The 19,171-nt window shown below is 42.1% G+C and overlaps 1 long non-coding RNA gene across 1 annotated transcript; it reads right to left on the bottom strand.

Moving 5' to 3' along the window:
* Positions 1-355: 355 nt before the first annotated feature.
* Positions 356-8,372, bottom strand: LOC134451472 (uncharacterized). Its single transcript, XR_010035239.1, has 3 exons — positions 8,296-8,372; positions 6,369-6,448; positions 356-793 (listed from the first exon to the last, which is right to left on the bottom strand). It is a non-coding gene; the product is annotated as an uncharacterized LOC134451472 (long non-coding RNA).
* Between the last annotated feature and the right edge of the window lie 10,799 nt (positions 8,373-19,171).

Here is a 19,171-nt window from a genome sequence, read left to right as displayed (position 1 = left end):
CACACGCTTTGTAATCACACACACACACACACACACATACACACACACACACACACACACACACACACACACTTTGTAATCTCCCTCTCGCTCACACACACACACACGCTTTGTAATCACACACACACGCTTTGTAATCGCACGCACGTGCGTGTGTGCACACACACACTTTTTTTTAAATGAACCCAACCACCCCCCCCCCCCTTATGGGGGACCAATAATTTCTTACTTTTTCTTCCATTTCCATTCATCTTTTAACAAAAGCAAAATGTAACGTACAATAAAAGGATACAGGAAAAAAGGATAAAGACAGGAAAAAAAAATACAAAAAACAATTTCAGTGTCCCCCCCAACACTTCAATCCACATATTAACCCCCCCCCACACACACACACGCTTTGTAATCACACACGGCCGCACACTTTGTAATCACACACACACGCTTTGTAATCACACACACACACACACACACACACACACACACACACACACACACACACACACACACACACACACACACACACACACACACACACACACACTTTGTAATCACACACGGATTAAAAGGAAGAGAGATGACTACAGATTTTGCACATCAAGGCACGACATGTGGAGCCTGAGCAGCTAAGAATAGGCGAGGGTGAAGAGTTGTGCGAGTTGATGGAGGTAGTGTCTCTGATGTCAAGAGGCAGAGTTCCATCTCTTGGGCGCGTACATATCGAAGGCGGCTTCACCAATTTCCTTTGGTGGAAGGGTAGGAATCCTTAGCAGCGTGGCATCAGCGGATCTGAGAGCTCGGGCAGGGGCATAAAAAGAGAGCATATCAGAGATGTAACAGGGAGGAAGACTATTTAATGCTTTGAACACCATCAGCAGTATCTTAAGTCAATTCTATAGGAGACCAAATACAGACACACACACACTCAAAAATCACTCCATTTTTTTGGTAGACCCCCTACTGTTTTTTAGTTTTTGCGGGCAAACAGACTGACAGACTCACGGACGCAGGCACGGACTGACGCACAGACGGACGGAGGAATGGACAGACAGATGCAGGCATGCACAAACGGACGTGGGCACGCACACACGGACGGACAGCTGGCCGGCCGGAGGCACGGACAGATGGAAGCACAGACAGACGCACAGACGGACTGACACATGGACGGACGGACGGACGCACGCACAGCCGGCCAGACGGAGGCACGGACGTGGGCACAGACAGACGGGTGATTCTCACGAAACGCGCAAGAAAGGTGTTTTGACAACCATTTTTTCAAAATGCTTTTTTGATTGAATTTCTTTTTGAATCAGTTACATTAAAGTGTACAGTTACTAAGCACAATAATATCAACTTATCTGACAACTATTTAAAACATATTTTCTAACGTTTTAAAAGTCCATGTCTGCTAAAATGCTCATTACCGCAATTTTTTTCTTTCATGAAATGTATTAGGAAACTTGATTGTTCTTGCAGTTTTGTTCATTGAATATTGATAGTTGTACCAGGGGCTACATAAAACACTCAAAAAAGTTTTTTTCTTATTATTGTAGTTTAAGAATTTTACCATTTTACCTCATTACCGCAATAGGATCATTTGTTTTCCTCTTTAATTTTAGAATAAATCAGTGAAAACCTACAATTTCGTTCCAAAAATATACTGAAGTGAAAGAAACATGAAAGGTACTGTGTTCATAAAAAATATATATGAATACAGTTTTCCTTTAGTACTTTTTTTTTACAATTAAGTGCTCATTTCGGTAATGAGGGATACGTTTCGGTAATGAGAATGAGTTTTCGGTAATGAGAATAAGGAGGAATAAATTGAACTAAAGGCAAATATTAGTAAATGATGTGATTTGTTATTATTATTAGCACAACGGCAGAGTCTCCAGGGCAGAACTAATCAAATGACACCTAATAATATGATAAATATATTCTATATAAAACCGTTCATTAAGCTACTGAAGGATATTGGGATTCAAGACTTAACCCAGCCAAAGACCATAGGTCAGGGGTGGGGAACCTGTCTCGAGGGCCATTTGAGGCCGTTTAATCAGGCCCCTGATATAAATTAAATGTTATGCATCTTCACATGAAATATGACATATTTTGTAAAGGAATCTAACAAAATACATTTACAATACAATTAAGTTATATTCAGGGGACCTAGAGAAGGTGGGGTCTGTTTTAAAGGTGGCTGCCTTCAATATAGGCCTAATGTGCAGGGGGAAATCCTGGTTTGTGTTCTTAATACAGCTCTCTGAGAACTTTTACGGCCCTCAGATGAATTTGAAGAGGCCCCTCGAATGAAAAAGGTTCCCCACCCCTGCAGTAGGTGAAGAGGCGAGGCCCCTCCTGGGCACCAAAGTAACATCATAGTATAAGGGGTGAAGGCCAAGGGGTGCACTCTGAAGTTAAAGTTAGTCCATCATCAAAACACCAGAGGGTAGCCACCTGATGACCCCTGATACATCCCACTCCTCATCCCCACCCTGAATATGACATCACAACTCACCACTGATCTCTCCAGACAAAAATCTATAGTGGACCAGAAATCTAAATCTTGTCATGAGAAGGAAAATCATGTCGCTGTGCGAGGTCGTGCACTGGACTTTTTTTTCTGACTCGGCGCGCACCGGCAACTAGGAAGTAGGTAGTAGAAGGAACAAGAGATGACTAGAGTAGCTTGTATAGTATGCGGGTTCGGTACACCTTGGTTTTAGGGTCACAGTTCGGTACATTTTCGGTACAGTATCACCATAATGCTGTCCGGACCAAAGCCGGAATTCACAATGAACGTTATGTGTTATGAAATATCACTGAACACCACTAACTGCTTGTGTTGCACATTGCACATCAATGGCAGTCATGGGTTAGGTCATCAGACTCCCGATTCCCGACCCGCCAGGTTGGTGGAGGGAGTAATTAACCAGTGATCTCTCCCATCCTCCTCCATGACTGAGGTACCCTGAGCATAGTACTGCTCCCGTTCGGGCACTATTGGGGATGAGGCATAAATGCGGGTGAGGCATAAATGCCATTCTGTTGTGTGCAGTGTTCATGTGTGTGCTGTGGAGTGCTGGATCACGACAATGGGAGTTGTAGTTTCCCAAGTGGGCTTTCACTTCACTCACATTTTTGAAAAAGAAAAAATGTTTGGTTTTCAGGACAATATCATGCCCATAATTAGTATAGGGTACATGAAACACAGAATTAAAACGTTGCAAAATCCTGCTCTTCTCTTGCAGTATTGTTCCGTTGCACTACCTTAACTTCCTTGTCATTTTCTAGCATGTTTGGTACTTGTCAAAGGGTGGCACAATAGACTTGGAATTTTTAATTGCTGTGAATGGGCATTTTCAGTTAAACCAGTGCAAAGTGCATTTTGAGGCTGTTTTGATCCAGTTGCCTTTCCACTTACCCAGGACATCAAGAACCCACAGCATGACTAAAAGATGGGTACATGGGTGTTTGAGCATGGCTCAAGGATCAGAGTACGAACCTTGCTAAAGGCTGCAAACAACATGCATAAGCAGTTTCTAATTTGGTAAAGTGTAAAGGCAACTACAGCATTCCTCCAAATGATTCTTCTTACTAGTTTTGATTGAAATATTCTAAAAACTGCTTCACACTGAATTCGCTAAAACGTTCTATTCACTGCTATTTCAAATGCCAAGCCTTTTGTGACACCACAAAAATTTTGGAAGGAAGTCAAGTTAGTAAAAAAGGATAAATACTCAAACCCACTACAAATGAGGGTATGACAACCAAACACAGAAAGCAAAAAAACCTGTCAATTTCTGGAAAAGCACATAGACTTGAAGTGAGTCGATTTTGTCTCCCAAATTTTTCCCTTTTTGCCATCTACGCAATCTGACAACTTCACTGCGAGTGCTGGCTTTGTTGTTTGCAATTGACTTTGCATTGGGTGACATCACTAGGCAATTTGATCATTTTTTGCATCAAAAGACCACATTTCGAGGGTGGAAACAGCCAGAATATTGATTCATGGGAGCAAGAATTAAGTTGTGACTTGCTACTCTCCATGAACTCTCACAACAGGGTTTCTGGTCCATAGTCGATTATTGTTCTTCCAAGGGTGGGACAAAATGTAAATGTTACCACAACATTAGCCAGAAAGGATGAGAACAGAAAAATGGTCTATGAACAACACCTATATGACCACTCAATTTAGCCTATGTAATGTATAGGGAGATGATCACTTTTACAGACAACCCCCATTAGAAGAAGGAACTATTGCATATGTTAGGCATTTACTTTTGCTTTGTTTAATTACAATATTGTATATCGAATATCGATTCAATACAATTGCATATTTCAACCTGAAATGGATGCAATTTCACTTAACACTTTAATCAAGTGCTTTAACTATAATTAACCCATTGATGCCTAAGGCACCTGCAAAAAAGGGGTGCTGAATGCCTTAGCCCTTTTTAAGAAAAGCTGTCCTCAGCCTATAAAAACCTAAATATCCCAGCTTCTGAAGCACATAAAAATATGCACTAAGTTGCATTTAAACGCCAAGACCCTGATCTTTTATTAGAATGTGTTAATTCATCTCAAATAAACAGAGATTTTTAATAAAGTTGCCTAAAATCTCATGAGCCTGAATGTTGCATAATGCAGCTCCAGGCGCCAGGGCCAATGTTGCGCAACGCAACATCAGGCATCAATGGGTTAAGTGACATAGTGACAATATTTATACTGCAAAAATATAATTTGTATTTAAGGTTGCAGTTGCATGTTTAAAAATGTACATAAATAAAAAGCGAAATACATATATGTCATGAAAATATATTCTAAATGTAAATCACCATAGAGTCTCATTACCGAAATTGACAATCCTCATTACCGAAAGGTACTTAAAACATTGCGGTAATGAGAATGTGTATTGCGGTAATGAGATGGCTCAGCACAGTAATGCTAACTGTAACTTGAGTAATTATGACATAGCTAATTCATGACCATTGTTGAATTCTGAAAAGGAATACCCTATTACCAAGCAAGTTTAAAATGAAAAAATCTTTTTCATTTCGAAATATTGACTGATTTCGGTAATGAGAACCACTTTTGTCGTATTTGCATATTTTTGAGACAAATTGTGACATTTTACAGGCAAAAACAATAAGGCTGACTAATCATGTAGCCATCTTGAATCTCCTGTTAGTACAGATGAATTGGAGGTAGTTTCAGCTCATATTGAAATTCTGATGGCTTTTAATTGTAGTTCTGAAATATCTTGCGGTAATGAGAAAAAAAACTTGGGGACACGATCTTTTCTTGAAATATTCATTAGTGTTCATTATTTAAATTGCCAACAAGGAACACTTAATGAAACTTCGGACATAGACTAACGCTCTTGTAGTGTCATTTATGCATTTTTAAACGTTTTATTATGTTTTTCCCCAATTCAAAGACCAGAAATGTTGGTCAGGACACATTTCGGTAATGAGAATTTGCCTATAAAATGCATAAAAAGTGGAAAATAAAAATAATATTTTTTTAAATGAACTAGTGTGCCAGAAAGTAACTTACACGTCTTGCTCTACAGTCATGTATGTTATCAAAAGAATCCCTGTCATATTTAACCACTAAAAAGTCATTGCCATTGTTTTTTTTTAGCTTCGTGAGAATCACCCAGACGCACGTCCGGCCAGACGTAGGCACGGACGTACACACGGACGGACGGACGGACGGACGCACGCACAGCCGGCCAGACGGAGGCACGGACGTGGGCACAGACGGATGCACGTCCGGCCAAATGTAGGCACGGACGCACAGACGGAAGCACGTCTGGCCAAACGTAGGCACGGACGCACAGACGGATGCACGGCCGGCCAGACGGTGGCACGAATGTGGGCACAGACGGACGCACGGACGTGGGCACAGACGGACGCACGGACGTGGGCACAGACGGACGCACGGCCGGCCAGACGTAGGCACGGACGCACAGACTGACTGACGCACGGACGGAGGGACGCACAGCCGGACGGACGCACAGCCGGCCAGACGGAGGCACGGACGTGGGCACAGACGGACGCACGGCTGGCCAGACGTAGGCACGGATGCAGAGACGGACGCACGCACAGCCGGCTGGACGGAGACACGGACGCACGCAGGCACGAACGAACGCACGGACGGGCGCAGGCACGAGGAGGGAAGAACAGAAACCATATTATAGTTACATGTGAGCAGCTGAGAAATACATGCAGTGCATTGCGCATTCTATAAAAGACCAAAACAATGCAACACTATTACATCTATTATATCTGAATTGAAAGTAGTTTACAAACAATGCGAGACTATGAGCATGTTTTTATATGCATAATTTGTACATTTTTTTTTACCCAGTGGTTCATGAAGTTCCTCTTGAACGTAGCAGGACGAAGGATCTGACAGGGTTCATTCCAGCTCCAGTGTAGAACATCTAAAACAAAGTGTTCAGAGTGGAGTATCAGCTTTAATGTAAACACAAGTGAGGAAGCAGTCTGTTGGACTGGGATAACTATATTAAATATAATGATTCAGTTTTACTATATCAAATTCTTCATGGCCTGGTCCCTCCTCCTCTACAGATATTTATTACAAAAAGTAATGGTACAAAAAGTAAAAAATGGCTACCAGAGCCAGTTCCAGGGGTGATTGCTCTGTTCCACTTTGTAAGAGAACACAGCCTGACTAAAAGCGCTCTTTCTGAGTCTCTCACACCTGGAACACAATTCCCAGTATAATTAGAGAACTGCCAACAGGAAACTCATTCAGTAAACAGTTAAAATTGTGGTTACTGGATTGTCAATGCTGTCAACATAATTTCACATAGCTAGGCTACTAGTACTGGCAGCTGTTCTTTAACTCATTTGTGTATTGTATCTTGTAATTGTATTTTGTATTATTTATTTTTAAAATGTGTGAAATATCTTTGACTCTATACATTTTACAACTGTGTACTATAACTGTATATTTAGTTTTGTTTTAACCTGTCAAGGGACAAAAGATGCTAAATACACAAGATTATAGTCATGAGGCTAATTTCCATTTTTGTTTAAATGCTGGTAATATATGCCGTCCCTTTTTAAATAAATAAACTTGTAAACTTGAAGCGAGGATACTGTTGCGTTCTGGATATTTAGGTGAGAGTAGATTCGCACACTGAAAGACAGTAAGGTCAAGCACAAGGAGTTTTTTTTCTGAGAGCAGAGTAGTAGGCGTTTCAGGGTTCTGCCTCCATTAGCGTGTTCAGGCCGACTGAGAACCGCGCTGGAGCCCGTTCCCGCACCTAATTGCAAACCGGCCGTCGTGTTCCCGCCACAGATATTAGCGTTCGCGAACCGCAAAATACTAGGTTTTTCTCCATGAACCGTGACGACAGTGTGGCCGTCAGCAGGTTCATCCGGGTAACACAGTCACGTGCGGAAATTGTTCAGAGCCCGGTATGAACATGGGAGGTTCACAGATAAGCACTTTAGTGCCGAACGTAACTGGTGCAGGCACCGGCACAACCTCCGTTCTGGTCGGCCTGAAAGCGCTACATCAGTGTGCCAGTGAGCACAGGCAGCACTGATGAATACATAACCCTGAAACAACTGCTCTACTCTACTCTCGGGAAAAAAGAACTCCTTGTGCTTTCCTTTTTTTACATTTCAAGGGTGAGAGCAGGTTGGTACACTGCTACCGAAATACAGCTAAATGACAGTAAAGGAGATTCTTGTCTGAAGGTACATGTACTATATGCTTATGTACAGGGGTGGAGCACAAAATTCTGCATGTTCAACCAGCTCTAATAGACCCCCTTTATATTTTATTAACAGGTTTGTGTGAAACAAATATCTGACTCCCTGTGGGCCCCCGTTATACAGTGAGACTAATAAGTATTTGATCCCTTTCTGGTGTTGTTGGTTTGACATGATCAGATAACTTTAATCGTAGATGTATTCTAACACAGAGAGACAGAATATCAAAAAGAAAATCTGGAAAATGACTTTACACAATACATTTTAATTAATTTTTCGTCTTAGTATTTCATTGAGGTAATAAGTATTTGACCCCTCTAGCCAAAGTTCTTGTTGGCAAACCCCTTGTTCTCTAGGGCAGAAGACAGATGTTTGTTTTAGTTGATGACAGGGTTTGTGCAGAGATTGTGTTGAAATTGCTGGTTTACTCAGGGAAGTCGACAGGGGGTCAGCCACGTGCCCAGGGAGAGAAGGGAACCCAAATTGAGTCTTCATTACATTGTATGTATTGGGGGGGGGGGGTGTGTGTGTTACTCTAGCTCACCCTCTGTCCACTGGGTCCTTGAGCGCCTGGGAATCCACCGTTTCCCCTCTCCCCTGGCTCTCCTTCGAACAAACACACACACACACACACACACACACACACACACACACACACACACACACACACACACACACACACACACACACACACACACACACAGACAACCAACTCAAGACAATAAGACTGACACAAACAAAATGGTTGCATCCAGTTGTCACTAGCCCCATTTGTGATGCTACACAAATCCCATGTGCACTGCGCAATCACAATGCATTCAATATATTCAAAATTTCTTACCAGAGTGCATTGTAATTTTACAGCACACATGTGCGTTGCACAGATTTGCGCAGCATGCGCCATACACCATCAAGAACGTGCCGATGGACAAACAAATATGGCCTTGGTGAAGAAAAGTTTCTCAGCTCATTTTGTCATGCCCTGCTCTTCGGTTCAAAGGGAATATTGTCCAAACACACAGATATTGAGGATTCTGATGGGAAGGAAAACTCAGGAAATAAGATGACCATTATTATGTAAAAGTCAGGGCATTCAAGTTTTACAGATGGGCCTTGCTGTATGTTTATTCCAGGTCAACATCATGTATGTGGGTGTGTATATACTGTACATGTGTGAGTAATGTGTGACAAGCAGGGACTGATGAATTACACTGTAGTGTGTGTGTGTGTGTGTGTGTGTGTGTGTGTACGAATGTGTGTATACTGACTGCAGGGCCTGGTGATTCGGCTGGCTCCTGTGGTCCTGTGTTGCCTACACTCCCGAAAAAAGCCCTGAAGTCCCTGTTACAGAGAAAGAAAGAAAGAAAAGAAAGAAAGCACACACACACAATACATGAACAGTGTGCAGCAGATGGCATCACACAAGGACTGACAATGGCATGAAACACTAAATGGCATAGAGAAGTACTAGAATGGTATTGGAAAAAAATAGATGGCAAATTCACAAGAAGGTGAAAATCCACATGGTTTAGAGAGTTTTTTCCATTAGTGACAAGTCAGACTTCCACAGGGAGATGTTGTACAGTATATTCAAATAAATGTATGCAATAAATCCACAGCACCAAGGCTTAATTTCATATAAGGTCTGATTAAGGGCCATCAAAATAATAAAAGATTGATGAAAGCCCTGGTGTTGCAGACTTTACTGCTTGTTTGGAGTGTATGCATTAGTCCAGCATTCAGGCTGGTTTTATGTGGATGTATGTTTTTCACATGTTTCAGGCCTTGATTACATGTACATATGCAGATATTTTTAAAAGCGAATATTTATTTGATCTCTTTACATATAAACACAGCATGTCGATCAAATGAAACACCTGACAGGTGTACCTTAGAAATCTTCACTTAAATTCTAAAAATCTATTTTAGGAAATAGAAGCTCTGTTTACGTGCAAAAAAGACGAATGTATTCCAAAAATATAAATATTACGTGTAAACTGGGTCTTGCAGCATGTTGTGTACCCACCCTCTCTCCTGTGCATCCAGGAGATCATGGCTGTCCCACCTCCCTTCTGAGGTCTGGTGTACATGCGTACGCTGCTGCAGCCAACCCTGTCTGTGGGTCTGTGAGGTCCTGGTTGTCCCAGCTCCCCTCTGAGGCCAGGCGTGGCACTGCCCCCATTCCCCTCCCGACACTCAGGAATCCCTCAGCCGGTTTCCATGTCCATGAAACTACCCTAACCAGCCTTCCCAGACGACCGAAGCACCCCCAGTTCTTGGACCGCTGCCACTGTTGGCAGTGGAGCCCGGAGCCGGCCCACGCGCCGCCCCAGACTGCAACCGGGTGCCTTGCCCCCCGCTGAGCCCGGACGAGCACTGCAGTGAATGCCCTCCTCCGCACAGCGAGACCACCTCCCACCTGCGCAGCAAGGCATTCCACTGACCTGGTTGTCCACCCACCCCAAGGTAGCCGAAGGAACCGTGGACCGGACCGCACCGCGGGAACCTCCAGCCAGGCATCAGGACAGGCCCTGCGCATGACAATGCCTCCGCCGCCCAGAACCACTAACTTAAGCCAAGCCTCTACTACTCTTCTCTACTCTACTCTACTCTACTCTACTGACTGACATTGGTGATCCAGGTTCTCTGAACATTGCAGACATCATCAGGCTAGTCCCGAAGACCTATTTGAAAGCACAACGGTGCACAGTTCCTTCAGTGGTCAACAAAGCCAGTAAAAGACCCTGCGTTACAAGCAAGAGACAGTGTCACTAGGATGCAGAGGAAAACATTCACTGCAGTACTCATACTCAAAGTCGACTGAAGGCACAACACCCAATTGCAGTCAGGGACAACGCACAGTCCAAGTCCAGAACTCCTCCACCCACAGTAGCAGCAGTCCAAGATCTATTGGACGAAAGGCACTTCAGCAGTCCAAGACGGCTGATCGGGACAGTTTCTAGACATGGAGAGCGGCTAAAAGGATCCTAAATGTCAAGAGAGGATATGAAGGGGGAGGCAGAACCTTGTGAAGAACTTTATTTTTTTTAAGTGGGAGGCAGAAGATTTTTTTTGTCCCGTTTTTTTTCGGCTTGTTTTTCCCCCTCTTTTCTTCAAGCTTTATCCTCCAGGCCCCCAGGTGAAGTGTCTTCTCTCTGTTGGGTTGTGGTGTGAGTGGAGTCTTTGAGTCTTGGTCACTGGCAGCAGAAGGACGTTCACTGGTCAGCGACGTGATGCACTCTTTAGACGGTGGTCCACTGCGACCCATTGGTGCAGCGGTGATGCATTGGCAGTCGGCGGTTTCCAATGGTGCATTGGTTTTCCACTCTGGCGGTTATTCACTGTAGAAGTTGTTCCACTGTCAAGTGTATGTAAGCACTGGGTTTCCACACTGAAGGACTGTACATGGACACAGGATTCCCATCGTCTTGTCTTTTTCCTTGATGTCAGTGGTGTTGATGTTTTGAAGTAGTGGTAGTAGTAACAGATGGAGGAATTGTAGAACAGTAGACCAGAATAGGTGTAAAACCTTTAAACATATAAACACAAAATAAAAGAATTAAATAAACCACACACACACACAGTAGGCATATGTCACGACATCACCTACAATCCAGACACTTTCCGCGCTACTGCGGGTAGCCTACACCAAGTAAAAACTCCCGAGCCACGTTGCATGGGGCTTAATGGTCAATAAGCCCCACGTCACTACAAGACAAGTCCGACAGGCGGACAAAGATGCGTCCGCCTATGCATTGCCGTCTTGTGGACACAGGAGGGAATTACAATTTTAAGACAGCATTTCAGACGGACCGACAGGCCGCCTTATAGAGATAATAGGACACATCTGAAAACATTAGGTCAACCAGGTGAAATTACAGCAGCGCTCAGAATGAACTGTAATGTAGGCCTATCCTCTCGTTTCCGTGCTGCTGGCACACAACCTTTTCACTACACAACTGGTACAGAGAACGTAAGCTCCAGGCTACCCTACAGTACAAACAAAGCAATTTGAAACGAAATGCCACCTGTGCCACGACTCACTACACCGCATTCCACATTATTATGCAAATGACATTTTTCGCTGTTTCCCCAAATAATCAATACAAATGACAGTCGTCATAATTTTCAAGTCATCAGCCATTAGAGTACAATTTAAACGTTTTTGAATGAACCTTCCAATGATAACAGTATTTTTTTAAATAATAAAAAACTTTAAATCCTCTGTTCCACATTATTACGTAATATAGTTTTGTAGTGTTGTAATCCAAATTTCTTTCTTTTTTCCCATTTACATCAAAACAGTTGGAATTTGGTACCTTCTAAATTACATTTCAATGTTCAATACTTGGTGATAAGCTCTTTGTCTTAGTAACTGGAATGCTGCGATTAACATTGAAGTCAATGGCAGGGTATTGCATGGGAGTTATGGAAGCCCAGATATCCTTGATGCTTTTCTCTCAGCTGTTTTTATTTGTTTGGTCTGGTGACCCACACTTCACTCTTCAATATACCCGTAGATTTCCATGCCACGTTTAGGTGCTTTGGAGGTGATGACATTCTAACGCACCAGACATAAAACCCCATTGAAAATGAATGGGATGCTATGTCTGGTGAGTTAGAATGTCATCACCTCCAAAGCACCTACACGTGGCATGGAAATCTACGGGTATATTGAAGAGTGAAGTGTGGGTCACCAGACCAAACAAATAAAAACAGATGAGAGCAAAGCATCAAGGATATCTGGGCTTCCATAATTCCCATGCAATGCCCTGCCATTGACTTCAATGTTAAACGCAGCATTCCAGTTACAGCTTATGACCAAGTTTTGAACATCGAAATGTAATTTAGAAGGTACCAAATGCCAACTGTTTTGATGTAAATGGGAAAAAAAGAAAGAAATTTGTATTACAACACTACAAAACTGTTTTGCGTAATAATTTGGAACAGAGCATTTTGGCCATTTTAAGTTTTTTATTATTTTAAAAAATACCGTTATCATTGGAAGGTTCATTCAAAAACTTTTGAATTGTACTCTAATGGCTGATTACTTGAAAATTAAGACGACTGTCATTTCTATTGATTATTTGAGAAAACGGCAAAAAATGTCATTTGCGTAATAATGTGAAATGCGGTGTAGTTTCACACCGTGTCGGCCTGGATAGGCGGGATTTGGGTTGTGCATAAGCTTATAGCCTATTCGTGCACTAGAGCTGAGGTCAGTGGCAACATGCAAGAGGGTGGTTTTTATTAGTTTATAATATTTTGTCCACATACAAAAAAATTACTTTAAATCTCAAACACCATGGTTCTAATATGCCTCATTTTCAATAACTGGACTACCAGTAGGCCTAAAGCAATGACACACTGCTAACTGTTAGAATAACAGTTAGGCCTAAATAAAATTGCATCGATAAAGTTACATGGAGTAGGCTATTATGGCATAAGCTTATAGGTTTAATAAGCTATGTTGATAAAGAGGTTATTTCTTATTAGAGCAAATTATTTTGTCCACCTACAAAAAAATACATGTAGCCTAGGTTCATTCCCAAACATAATGCTTTATTTGTTCAGTTTTGTTTGATTTAGGTCCAACCTTTGTGAATTAGGCCTATGTGTTAATAAAATGAGCATTCACATTAAATATCCAAATTAATTTGCTTGAAAAGAGAAAAAAATTTTCTTCACCAAGGCACTCCAAAAAGTATAGTTAAAAATGTCTTTATTATTATGACATGTGTGTCCATTAAGGACTTTTAAAATTGCCCACGTGTAGCGGCAGTTGAGCTTTCTTCAGTATAGTAAGCCTACTGACACAGTGAAGGCTATGCGTGGGCAATTTTAAAAGTTCTTAATGGACATGTCATAATAGGCCAAATAAAGACATTTTTAACTATACTTTTTGGAGTGCCTTGGTGAAGAAAAGTTTCTCTTTTCAAGCAACTTTTTTGACATTGAACCTTGAACCAAAGAGCACGGGTCCACAACAATCTTTCTAAAGGGACTGAGCACGCCTCTGACTTCCAAACATCCAAATTAATTTATTTGACCATAAGCAATCCTACTATTGCGCCCTAAACCCAATTGCCACACCTACAAGCCTTGGCTGCAACCAACGGTAGACCATTATACACTATACAACTCTACACACAAGTAGTAGCCTAATTAGTAGGCATCACGCCAACTTGTGCCCCGCCATTAAACTTACAACTTACAAAGAGTGGGAAACAAAGGAAGAAAACTGTCCAACACTAACACACAATACACTGTTGTGAGACAAATGCGGTTTAAATGACACTTTACGTCTAGCCACAAATGACCAGTTCTACCACGAAGTAAAATAAAACCACAAGTGCTTACCAGCTTCCCCCTGACAGGTTCCCAGCGTCACGCGTTAGCACAGTATTTCCAAATTATTTAAGTCAAGCACAGCAAGCTTGTGTCTTTCCAAAACCTTCTTTCTTCTTCTTCTTCTTCATTCACGTTTATTGGCGGTTGGCTTCCGACGTGGAGCATTACCGCCACCAACTGGTGCAGTTATGTAAACTCTCTGCTTATGGAGCCTTGGCGTAGTAGGCCTAGTGATGGCAGTCTGGCAGAAGCGCGCCGGAACGTGTTTCAAAACATCAACAGCGAAAACCATTAAACCACGTGATATATTACATAATATGAAACAGTAAACTGGTTCAGTTTTCCGAAAGCATCTGCAGTGTTTTGCGCTGCCACACGAACCAGCAGGCGCGCGCAAATGTGTTTGGCCTGTTGCAGAGCCGTCTTGCCAGGTTACAGTGGAGAGAATAGATATTTTATTGACTGTCTTTAGGCCGCCAAAGGATTGGCTCCACTACGGTTACGAAATGAAATGGTAGTATTATGGGATGGTCAGGACCAGGCTATATTGGTGTAATATCGCAGTCAGATGGTGAGGGCATAACATCTCATCTTATCGAATTGAGCAGTTTAATTGTAAACATGGCTTTTCACCAGGAGAGGGCCCTGTTACTGAAGCTTCAAGTACTAACCCAATTTTTGAAGCAATGTGCCTAAATGGTTCAGAGCTTCAACAAAGCTTAATTTGCCTAGACAGAAACAAAACAAAACAGAACAAAAATAAATAATTATTAGGGACAGCCATTGGAAGGGAATAGAAAAAGAAAATCAAGCAAGTAATCAACTGAACATAAGAAAATAACTTAAATCCTCTCAAATAACTGGGTAGATTTCAAAAATCTAATAATGGGCCTATGCAGACGGCCTATTGGAGTATGGCAGCAAGCCTTCCAATGTTAGTCTTGTCAAGCCTAGTGGTCTAACATTTTGCATCAGGATGTCTCTTTCACTGCTGCTGGGCATTCTAATAGCACATGCTCTAGCCTACTGTCTCTCTACTGTTGCAAAATGGGCATTGTCCAGTGGCGTGTTTACCTATAATGCTGAGGGTGTAATTAAGTCTTGTATGTCCTATTCTCAGCCTTGTGATGACTGTATCAACTCTTCTGTCCCTGCTATCTGGTATTCTTGTGGGAACTAATGGTTGGATCTTGTACAGGAACCTCCCCTTTGTACTTGCAGAAATTCTCTAAGCTATGAGATAGGCATCTGTCATTGGCTCCCATTATAGCCCCGTTGGCGAACGCAGCCAAGTAAAAGATGAATGGGAGCCTATTGGGCTAAATGGCTCAGCAGGGATTTGTGACGGTTCTGTTCTCTGGTTTGTAAAGATGTGTGCACATTCTGTACCTTATCATGGAAGTTGTATTAGAAGTGAAGTTAAAGGTTCCTGACATGGCTTTGTTCTCCCAAAGACGTGTTAGTTTTGTCCTGCAAATTTTCAAAACTGTCAAGACAACTTGTTTTTCACATGGTCATAATGGAATAATTTGTGTAGGATTTTGATAACAGAGATTCATTTGTAGCATTTGGAATAAGGCTGTAAGATAATAAAATGTGAAAAAAGTGAAGCGCTGTGAATACTTTCCGGATTGATATGCCCTTATGAGACAGTCTATACAAGCATTGGAAAATTTCACAAATTAGATCAGGTCTGCAAGCAGACTTAAAGGTCATAACGCTGACCAAGGCTGCCATTGAATCTGAGCATACAACATACTTATTTGGTCTAAGATCCTCAGTCCATGTGAGTGCCATTAAAATACAAACCCCAACTCCGATGAAGTTGGGACGTTTGGTAAACAGTGAATAAAATCAAAATGCTATCATTTTCAAAACATTCAATCTATTCATTAGATGGAGAATAGTGAAAAGACAACATATTAAGTGTTAGAACCGAGAAAAAATATTGTTTTGGGGGACATATGTACTCATTTCTAATTTGATAAATCCAACACGTCTCAAAAGAGTTGGGACGTGGACAATAAATGGCAGCAAATGTAGAGGAAGACTAAAAACAAAACAAAAGACAACACTTAACAGTTAAATACATTAACCGATGAGATGATTTTATATAAAAAACGGTGTTAATTCCTATCTTGGACATGATTTCACCAGCTTAAATGGTGGGTGTATTTCTTGTCATGTTTTGCAATGTTTTCCTTTCTGTAGTGCTTACAGTGTGACAGGTCTTGACCAAAAACCCACCATTTTATCACCTGCTGGTCCTTATGATGGAGCCAAACTGTTAAAACATAGTAGAGAATGCAATTTGACCTTACTATGTGGCAGTAATCGAAGATCTCCCTTCAAAATATAATGCATGAGTGGCTTTTCATGCTGTTTAAAACCCATTTATACCATTCAGCACTGTATTTAACTCTACAGATGAGTGAGAACATCTTAACCAATGCACTACTGCACCCGCATGCCATCATGGAGGCTGACTTTTGAAGCTAGCACTAACACAAGTTGGATGGTCCATTTTTACAGTAGCACAGGATGTGCAATGCTCTATTATTGTCAAAAAGAATGGACTTCTACAACTTCTGCTGACTTCTGTAAGCAAAGGACAGTTTCCCATGTCTTCTGGGTCTATTTCAAGTGAGCTCAGGTGCTTAGGAGAATGTTACACCCCTGTATCATTTTCATGCATTAAGCATTCTTAATATGGTCAATTTTCAATAGCTCTAATTCCTGGAGTGCTAGAGTGAGACTACAGCCAATATATATTTCATGATGTCATGAACCTATACAATGATTTTATTAACAAAAATATGTCTTATATACACTCAATCGTGGTAAATCAAAGGGAATTCAAAAATGTATGTACAGTAATAACTATGGTAATTATTCCCTTTGCATCTTTAATTCTGAGTGACTCAGACTCTCTGTGATGATCTTATACCTGGACACCTATATTGTCCGTCAGTACAATTCATTTTGAAATGTTCTTCTTTGTTGTTTTATCTTATTTGGATGTTTACTAAATTTCACTGATCCCCGTCCCAACTCTTTTGAGACGTGTTGGATTTATCAAATTAGAAATGAGTACATATGTCCCCCAAAACAATATTTTTTCTCGGTTTTAACACTTAATATGTTGTCTTTTCACTATTCTCCATCTAATGAATAGATTGAATGCTTTGAAAATGATAGCATTTTGATTTTATTCACTGTTTACCAAACGTCCCAACTTCATCGGAGTTGGGGTTTGTAGCTAAAAGCTCCACTGAATAGATTGCCAAGTTGTCTGGTGTTCTCTGTTTGAGCGACGCATCAAAGTCTGGTAGGCTACATATACAGGTACTGCTGCTCCTGTCCTTCCAGTGTCTGGATCCTTGGAGCCATATACCTGTATCCTGTCATAATATTTCATGCTTAAATAGTGTTGCACCATATTACTTCGTCCACCATATTTTCTACTTTTTTTAGACAGTTTGGCTATCTCCAAGTCCACCTCAGGCATTGGGAAAAGCCAGGGGGAGTAGCTGACAGTGTTACTGTGCGGCAATAGGCTTATGATAGCACAGTCAATTCTAGTTTCTCAGCCTCTTCGTCTCCCACCCACCCAAAGCTATTAAACTGCTTACGGCCATGCTCCCAGCACTTATTCAGCACCCCCTTGGATGGATGATCCTATACATGTCCCTGTAAAGTAACCCAGTAATTCATACTCAGTTGTAGGCGACATAGTGACAGTGGCATTTCTCCAACCTCCACCTGCAGGGCTGGAACTGATGACGTCTTAAAGGCCCCACAGCATAGCCGTAAAGCCTGTGCTTGCACTACATTGAGTTTCTGTAAGTGCGTCTTTGCTGCCGACCCATAGGCAATGCAGGCATAGTCCAATGCAGACCTGATTAATGCAGTATAGATATGCCTAAGGGCACCCATGCTCGCCCCCCAGCTGCTCCCCACAAGGCATCTCATGACATTAACAGCCTTTTTACACTTAGTTGTGACCCTCTGGATATGTTCTCCATATGTCAGTTTATGATCCATCCACACTCCTAGGAATCTAACACTTGGCACTTGCTTAATTGACTGCCCATACAGAGTGATTTGCACCTTCGGGTTAACTCGCCTGTTAGAGAAGCACATCACTTGGGTTTTGTCAACAGAAAAATGAAATCCCCACTTATTCCCCCATTCTTCCACAGTACTAACGGCTGCCTGTAGCTTACGTTGTACAGCTACCACATTACGCCCTCTCACCCACAGAGCCCCATCATCTGCATATAATGACCTGCCAAGGCTGGCGTCCACCCCCACAAATACATCATTGATCAAGATAAAGAATAGGACTGCAAACGCTCCCTTGTGGAGTTCCATTTTCTATGGGATATATACAGGAGTGAGATGACCCAACCCGTACTTCAATACTCCTGTCTTTAAGGAAGTCCATCATCCAGTTGTACATCCTACCCCATATGCCTACAGAATCTAATTTCTTTCCAAAACCAAGCGAGCAACCTAATTAAACACACCTGCGTTTGAGTTTTCCCGCACACCCACATCGGCTGCGCTGAGGACAGTTGTGCTGATCAGCCAACTCGCACTCCGCCTATAAGGTGACCCATTAGGCTGGTTCGTGACGAAGCAGTGTTGCTCTTGCTAGGCAGTGTGCACACTTTGCCAGTTTGATGCATTCTGGTTAGAAATTTCTAGTTCCTGGAGTGCACTGAGGTCTTAAGTGCATAGTGTAGTGAAAAAATTTAAGCTAGGCACTCTGCCCTCGCTGGAAGTGACGGCTGAGTATGGCATTAGCTCGCCAAAATATCAGTTGGCTACTGTTTACAATGCACAGTGTCTGGTGCTTGTATTTCCATTTCCTTCACCCCAAAGGACAACAATCACACATACAATACTTTGGCAGGCCGCCGTTTGATGCGTGCAGTGTCCATCATTCAAGCACTGCATTTTTCCGCCATTGTTAGGGGATCATCCTGGCACTTTCAGTGCACTGGCTCAACTGAAATTTTCAGCGTGAGCACCCTAGGCACTGAAAAACAGTGCCCGAAGTGCAC

Source organism: Engraulis encrasicolus, chromosome 6, assembly GCF_034702125.1.
Source record: "Engraulis encrasicolus isolate BLACKSEA-1 chromosome 6, IST_EnEncr_1.0, whole genome shotgun sequence".
Taxonomy (NCBI): Eukaryota; Metazoa; Chordata; class Actinopteri; order Clupeiformes; family Engraulidae; genus Engraulis; species Engraulis encrasicolus.
The sequence above is the reverse complement of the archived record's forward strand: the minus strand, read 5'-3'. Positions and strand labels throughout refer to the sequence as shown.